Here is an 8,612-nt window from a genome sequence, read left to right as displayed (position 1 = left end):
GATAAAAAACAAAACACAAAAAAAACAGAATGTCCGCTGTATGGATGGATGATGAATTCTGAAACAAGAAAACAAGTGATTAAAACGATAAACAAAACACACATCAACGATAAAAAACAAAACACAAAAAACAGAATGTCCGCTGGATGATGATGAAATCTGAAACAAGAAAACAAGTGATTAAAACGATAAACAAAACACACATCAACGATAAAAAACAAAACACAAAAAAACAGAATGTCCGCTGGATGGATGGATGATGAATCCTGAAACAAGAAAACAAGTGATTAAAACGATAAACAAAACACACATCAACGATAAAAAACAAAACACAAAAAAATAAAATGTCCGCTGGATGGATGGATGATGAATCCTGAAACAAGAAAACAAGTGATTAAAACAATAAACAAAACACACATTAACGATAAAAAACAAAATACACAAAAAAATAAAATGTCCGCCAGATGGATGGATGATGAATTCTGAAACAAGAAAACAAGTGATTAAAACGATAAACAAAACACACATCAACGATAAAAAACAAAACACACAAAAAAAAAAATGTCCGCTGGATGGATGGATGATGAATTCTGAAATAAGAAAACAAGTGATTAAAACGATAAACAAAACACACATCAACGATAAAAAACAAAACACAAAAAACAGAATGTCCGCTGGATGGATGGATGATGAATTCTGAAACAAGAAAACAAGTGATTAAAACGATAAACAAAACACACATCAACGATAAAAAACAAAACACAAAAAAAAAAAATGTCCGCTGGATGGATGGATGATGAATTCTGAAACAAGAAAACAAGTGATCAAAACGATAAACAAAACACACATCAACGATAAAAAACAAAACACAAAAAAAGTAAAATGTCCGCTGGATGATGATGAATCCTGAAACAAGAAAACAAGTGATTAAAACAATAAACAAAACACACATTAACGATAAAAAACAAAATACACAAAAAAATAAAATGTCCGCCAGATGGATGGATGATGAATTCTGAAACAAGAAAACAAGTGATTAAAACGATAAACAAAACACACATCAACGATAAAAAACAAAACACAAAAAAAATAAAATGTCCGCTGGATGGATGGATGATGAATTCTGAAATAAGAAAACAAGTGATTAAAACGATAAACAAAACACACATCAAAGATAAAAAACAAAACACAAAAAACAGAATGTCCGCTGGATGGATGGATGATGAATTCTGAAACAAGAAAACAAGTGATTAAAACGATAAACAAAACACACATCAACGATAAAAAACAAAACACAAAAAAAATAAAATGTCCGCTGGATGGATGGATGATGAATTCTGAAACAAGAAAACAAGTGATTAAAACAATAAACAAAACACACATTAACGATAAAAAACAAAATACACAAAAAAATAAAATGTCCGCCAGATGGATGGATGATGAATTCTGAAACAAGAAAACAAGTGATTAAAACGATAAACAAAACACACATCAACGATAAAAAACAAAACAAAAAATAAAATAAAATGTCCGCTGGATGGATGGATGATGAATTCTGAAATAAGAAAACAAGTGATTAAAACGATAAACAAAACACACATCAACGATAAAAAACAAAACACAAAAAACAGAATGTCCGCTGGATGGATGGATGATGAATTCTGAAACAAGAAAACAAGTGATTAAAACGATAAACAAAACACACATCAACGATAAAAAACAAAACACAAAAAACAGAATGTCCGCTGGATGGATGGATGATGAATTCTGAAACAAGAAAAGATGTGATTAAAACGATAAACAAAACACACATCAACCATAAAAAACAAAACACAAAAAACAGAATGTCCGCTGGATGGATGGATGATGAATTCTGAAACAAGAAAACAAGTGATTAAAACGATAAACAAAACACACATCAACGATAAAAAACAAAACACAAAAACGGAATGTCCGCTGGATGGATGGATGATGAATTCTGAAACAAGAAAACAAGTGATTAAAACGATAAACAAAACACACATCAACGATAAAAAACAAAACACAAAAAACAGAATGTCCGCTGGATGGATGGATGATGAATTCTGAAACAAGAAAACAAGTGATTAAAACGATAAACAAAACACACATCAACGATAAAAAACAAAACACAAAAAACAGAATGTCCGCTGGATGGATGGATGGATGATGAATTCTGAAACAAGAAAACAAGTGATTAAAACGATAAACAAAACACACATCAACGATAAAAAACAAAACACAAAAACGGAATGTCCGCTGGATGATGATGAAATCTGAAACAAGAAAACAAGTGATTAAAACGATAAACAAAACACACATCAACGATAAAAAACAAAACACAAAAAAACAGAATGTCCGCTGTATGGATGGATGATGAATTCTGAAACAAGAAAACAAGTGATTAAAACGATAAACAAAACACACATCAACGATAAAAACAAAACACAAAAAACAGAATGTCCGTTGGATGATGATGAAATCTGAAACAAGAAAACAAGTGATTAAAACGATAAACAAAACACACATCAACGATAAAAAACAAAACACAAAAAACAGAATGTCCGCTGTATGGATGGATGATGAATTCTGAAACAAGAAAACAAGTGATCAAAACGATAAACAAAACACACATCAACGATAAAAAACAAAACACAAAAAATAAAATGTCCGCTGGATGGATGGATGATGAAATCTGAAACAAGAAAACAAGTGATTAAAACGATGAACAAAACACACATCAACGATAAAAAACAAAACACAAAAAAATAAAATGTCCGCTGTATGGATGGATGATGAATTCTGAAACAAGAAAACAAGTGATCAAAACGATAAACAAAACACACATCAACGATAAAAAACAAAACACAAAAAATAAAATGTCCGCTGGATGATGATGAATCCTGAAACAAGAAAACAAGTGATTTAAACAATAAACAAAACACATTAACGATAAAAAACAAAATACACAATAAAATAAAATGTCCGCCAGATGGATGGATGATGAATTCTGAAACAAGAAAACAAGTGATTGAAACGATGAACAAAACACACAACAATAAAAAACAAAACACAAGAAAAAAAAAATGTCCGCTGGATGGATGGAGGATGAACAAAATTATACATCAACGATAAAAAACAAAACACAAAAACGGAATGTCCGCTGGATGATGATGAAATCTGAAACAAGAAAAGAAGTGATTAAAACGATAAACCAAACACACATCAAAGATAAAAAACAAAACACAAAAAAATAAAATGTTCGCTGGATGGATGGATGATGAAATCTGAAACAAGAAAAGAAGTGATTAAAACGATAAAACAAACACACATCAAAGATAAAAAACAAAACACAAAAAAATAAAATGTTCGCTGGATGGATGGATGATGAAATCTGAAACAAGAAAACAAGTGATTAAAACGATAAACCAAACACACATCAAAGATAAAAAACAAAACACAAAAAAATAAAATGTTCGCTGGATGGATGGATGATGAAATCTGAAACAAGAAAACAAGTGATTAAAACGATAAACAAAACACACATCAACGATAAAAAACAAAACACAAAAAACAGAATGTCCGCTGGATGGATGGATGGATGATGAATTCTGAAACAAGAAAACAAGTGATTAAAACGATAAACAAAACACACATCAACGATAAAAAACAAAACACAAAAACGGAATGTCCGCTGGATGATGATGAAATCTGAAACAAGAAAACAAGTGATTAAAACGATAAACAAAACACACATCAACGATAAAAAACAAAACACAAAAAAACAGAATGTCCGCTGTATGGATGGATGATGAATTCTGAAACAAGAAAACAAGTGATTAAAACGATAAACAAAACACACATCAACGATAAAAACAAAACACAAAAAACAGAATGTCCGTTGGATGATGATGAAATCTGAAACAAGAAAACAAGTGATTAAAACGATAAACAAAACACACATCAACGATAAAAAACAAAACACAAAAAACAGAATGTCCGCTGTATGGATGGATGATGAATTCTGAAACAAGAAAACAAGTGATCAAAACGATAAACAAAACACACATCAACGATAAAAAACAAAACACAAAAAATAAAATGTCCGCTGGATGGATGGATGATGAAATCTGAAACAAGAAAACAAGTGATTAAAACGATGAACAAAACACACATCAACGATAAAAAACAAAACACAAAAAAATAAAATGTCCGCTGTATGGATGGATGATGAATTCTGAAACAAGAAAACAAGTGATCAAAACGATAAACAAAACACACATCAACGATAAAAAACAAAACACAAAAAATAAAATGTCCGCTGGATGATGATGAATCCTGAAACAAGAAAACAAGTGATTTAAACAATAAACAAAACACATTAACGATAAAAAACAAAATACACAATAAAATAAAATGTCCGCCAGATGGATGGATGATGAATTCTGAAACAAGAAAACAAGTGATTGAAACGATGAACAAAACACACAACAATAAAAAACAAAACACAAGAAAAAAAAAATGTCCGCTGGATGGATGGAGGATGAACAAAATTATACATCAACGATAAAAAACAAAACACAAAAACGGAATGTCCGCTGGATGATGATGAAATCTGAAACAAGAAAAGAAGTGATTAAAACGATAAACCAAACACACATCAAAGATAAAAAACAAAACACAAAAAAATAAAATGTTCGCTGGATGGATGGATGATGAAATCTGAAACAAGAAAAGAAGTGATTAAAACGATAAAACAAACACACATCAAAGATAAAAAACAAAACACAAAAAAATAAAATGTTCGCTGGATGGATGGATGATGAAATCTGAAACAAGAAAACAAGTGATTAAAACGATAAACCAAACACACATCAAAGATAAAAAACAAAACACAAAAAAATAAAATGTTCGCTGGATGGATGGATGATGAAATCTGAAACAAGAAAAGAAGTGATTAAAACGATAAAACAAACACACATCAAAGATAAAAAACAAAACACAAAAAAATAAAATGTCCGCTGGATGATGATTAAATCTGAAACAAGAAAAGAAGTGATTAAAACGATAAACCAAACACACATCAAAGATAAAAAACAAAACACAAAAAAATAAAATGTTCGCTGGATGGATGGATGATGAAATCTGAAACAAGAAAAGAAGTGATTAAAACGATAAAACAAACACACATCAAAGATAAAACAGAAAACACAAAAAAATAAAATGTCCGCTGGATGATGATGAAATCTGAAACAAGAAAACAAGTGATTAAAACGATAAACAAAACACACATCAACGATAAAAAAACAAAACACAAAAAATAAAATGTCCGCTGGATGGATGGATGATGAAATCTGAAACAAGAAAACAAGTGATTAAAACGATAAACAAAACACACATCAACGATAAAAAACAAAACACAAAAACGGAATGTCCGCTGGATGATGATGAAATCTGAAACAAGAAAAGAAGTGATTAAAACGATAAACCAAACACACATCAAAGATAAAAAACAAAACACAAAAAAATAAAATGTTCGCTGGATGGATGGATGATGAAATGTGAAACAAGAAAAGAAGTGATTAAAACGATAAAACAAACACACATCAAAGATAAAAAACAAAACACAAAAAAATAAAATGTCCGCTGGATGATGATGAAATCTGAAACAAGAAAACAAGTGATTAAAACGATAAACAAAACACACATCAACGATAAAAAACAAAACACAAAAAAATAAAATGTCCGCTGGATGATGATGAAATCTGAAACAAGAAAACAAGTGATTAAAACGATAAACAAAACACACATCAACGATAAAAAACAAAACACAAAAAACAGAATGTCCGCTGGATGATGATGAATTCTGAAACAAGAAAACAAGTGATTAAAACGATAAACAAACACACATCAAAGATAAAAAACAAAACACAAAAAAATAAAATGTGCGCTGGATGATGATGAAATCTGAAACAAGAAAACAAGTGATTAAAACGATAAACAAAACACACATCAACGATAAAAAACAAAACACAAAAACGGAATGTCCGCTGGATGATGATGAAATCTGAAACAAGAAAACAAGTGATTAAAACGATAAACAAAACACACATCAACGATATAAAACAAAACACAAAAAAAGTAAAATGTCCGCTGGATGGATGAATGATGAATTCTGAAACAAGAAAACAAGTGATTAAAACGATAAACAAAACACACATCAACGATATAAAACAAAACACAAAAAAAGTAAAATGTCCGCTGGATGGATGAATGATGAATTCTGAAACAAGAAAACAAGTGATTAAAACGATAAAGAAAACACAATTCAACGATAAAAAACAAAACACAAAAAAGTAAAATGTCCGCTGGATGGATGGATGATGCAATCTGAAACAAGAAAACAAGTGATTAAAACGATAAACAAAACACACATCAACGATAAAAAACAAAACACAAAAAAACAGAATGTCCGCTGGATGATGACGAAATCTGAAACAAGAAAACAAGTGATTAAAACGATAAACAAAACACACATCAACGATAAAAACAAAACACAAAAAAACAAGAATGTCCGCTGGATGATGATGAAATTTGAAACAAGAAAACAAGTGATTAAAACGATAAACAAAACACACATCAACGATAAAAAACAAAACACAAAAAAATAAAATGGCCGGTGGATGGATGGATGATAAATTCTGAAACAAGAAAACAAGTGATTTAAACATCAAACAAAACACACATCAACGATAAAAAAAACAAAACATAAAAAACAGAATGTCCGCTGGATGATGACGAAATCTGAAACAAGAAAACAAGTGATTAAAACGATAAACAAAACACAACTCAACGATAAAAAACAAAACACAAAAAAACAAGAATGTCCGCTGGATGATGATGAAATCTGAAACAAGAAAACAAGTGATTAAAACGATAAACAAAACACACATCAACGATAAAAAACAAAACACAAAAAAATAAAATGTGCGCTGGATGGATGGATGATGAAATTTGAAACAAGAAAACAAGTGATTAAAACGACAAACAAAACACACATCAACGATATAAAACAAAACACAAAAAAACAGAATGTCCGCTGGATGATGATGAAATCTGAAACAAGAAAACAAGTGATTAAAACGATAAACAAAACACACATCAACGATATAAAACAAAACACAAAAAACAGAATGTCCGCTGGATGGATGGATGATGAAATCTGAAACAAGAAAACAAGTGATCAAAACGATAAACAAAACACACATCAACGATAAAAAACAAAACACACAAAAAAAATGTCCGCTGGATGGATGAATGATGAATTTTGAAACAAGGAAACAAGTGATTTAAACAATAATCAAAACACACATCAACAGTAAAACACAAAAACAAAATGTCCTCTGGATGATGATGAAATCTAAAAAAAAAAACTAATTAAAACGATAAACAAAACACATCAACGATAAAAAACAAAACACAAAAAAATGAAATGTTCGCTGGATGATAATGAATTTTGAAACAAGAAAACAGCTGACTAAAACGAACAAAGAAGTTACCTGAAAAGAAAATGTCCGCTGGCTGTTGATAAAACTTCATGTCCATGGATTTGTCATCATCGTTTCAAGTAGAGTTTCTGAAACAAAAACAATTTCTAACGTACAACTGGACAATCAAATGTTCTATTTGAGTACCTGGCAAAAGTAATTTACCATAAATTATATCTGAATTCACAACTACTTTTGTCTTCACTAAAAACCAGAAATTATGCAAACAAACAAATAAAGGCAGCAATGGTCCAACACGAATCAATACCAAGTAAGAAGAATAGCATCTTTACCTCGCCTGTTTTTCTCAAAGTTTTTCATTCTTTCAATGAAACAACCTTTTGAAAGTATGCTTTTCAAGCCCAGAAACAAAATTACTCAACAGAAGTACCATTGTTTTGATTACACTGTCTTCACTTCAACACAGTTAACTACAACTCCACAAACCATTGCTTACTGCGGCATGCACACCATATAATTTCACCTGTTAAATGTCCGCTTAAAACTTGGACCTTTCGACACAGCGACCTTCACCACAAGCTGCTAAAGAAAGAATGACTGACCACACACGGCCAAGGTTTGTCGGTTCCTTTTTTTCCTTTTCTTCGACCAATCAGAACACTGGCTTTTCAAACGACACATGGGCGTTGCCTTGATTGCAAACCAGTGAATTCCAACCTTAGTCGAACGCTGAGGTTATAGACTGGCAAACCTTAGTCGAACGGTAAGGTTATAGACTGGCAGACGTTTGCGATCTCGCGAAATTAAAATATCGACGAAAATCTCAATTTTTGGTAGGTTACTGCCGGAATATTCGAATTTTAAATAGGTTTTAGACGTCCATGGCCTCCTACTGAAACCCTAAAAGGTTGAAATTGCATTTGGAAAATTGACATGTGAAGTGGAATTTAAAAAGTTGACGGAAAGTATATAGCCTTGCAGCCGTTTTCAATCTCGCGAAATTAAAAAATCGATGAATTTTAATTAGGTTCTAGACGTCCATGGCCTCCTACTGATCCAATAATGCGTTAATATTGCAATTAGACA

The 8,612-nt window shown here is 31.0% G+C and overlaps 1 long non-coding RNA gene across 2 annotated transcripts; it reads right to left on the bottom strand.

Annotated features, from left to right (window-relative positions):
• Nucleotides 1-5,973: 5,973 nt before the first annotated feature.
• LOC145218509 (uncharacterized) lies at nucleotides 5,974-8,108 on the bottom strand. 2 transcript variants are annotated; one of them, XR_013857635.1, is made up of 3 exons: nucleotides 7,859-8,108; nucleotides 7,578-7,654; nucleotides 5,974-6,301 (listed from the first exon to the last, which is right to left on the bottom strand). It is a non-coding gene; the product is annotated as an uncharacterized LOC145218509 (long non-coding RNA). The 2 variants fall into 2 exon arrangements; XR_013857634.1 differs by lacking the exon at nucleotides 5,974-6,301 and adding an exon at nucleotides 6,647-7,240.
• Between the last annotated feature and the right edge of the window lie 504 nt (nucleotides 8,109-8,612).

This window comes from Phallusia mammillata, chromosome 3, assembly GCF_965637545.1.
Source record: "Phallusia mammillata chromosome 3, kaPhaMamm4.hap1.1, whole genome shotgun sequence".
Classification (NCBI taxonomy): domain Eukaryota; kingdom Metazoa; phylum Chordata; class Ascidiacea; order Phlebobranchia; family Ascidiidae; genus Phallusia; species Phallusia mammillata.
Note: the sequence above shows the minus strand (reverse complement) of the source record. Positions and strands in the feature narration are given on the sequence as shown.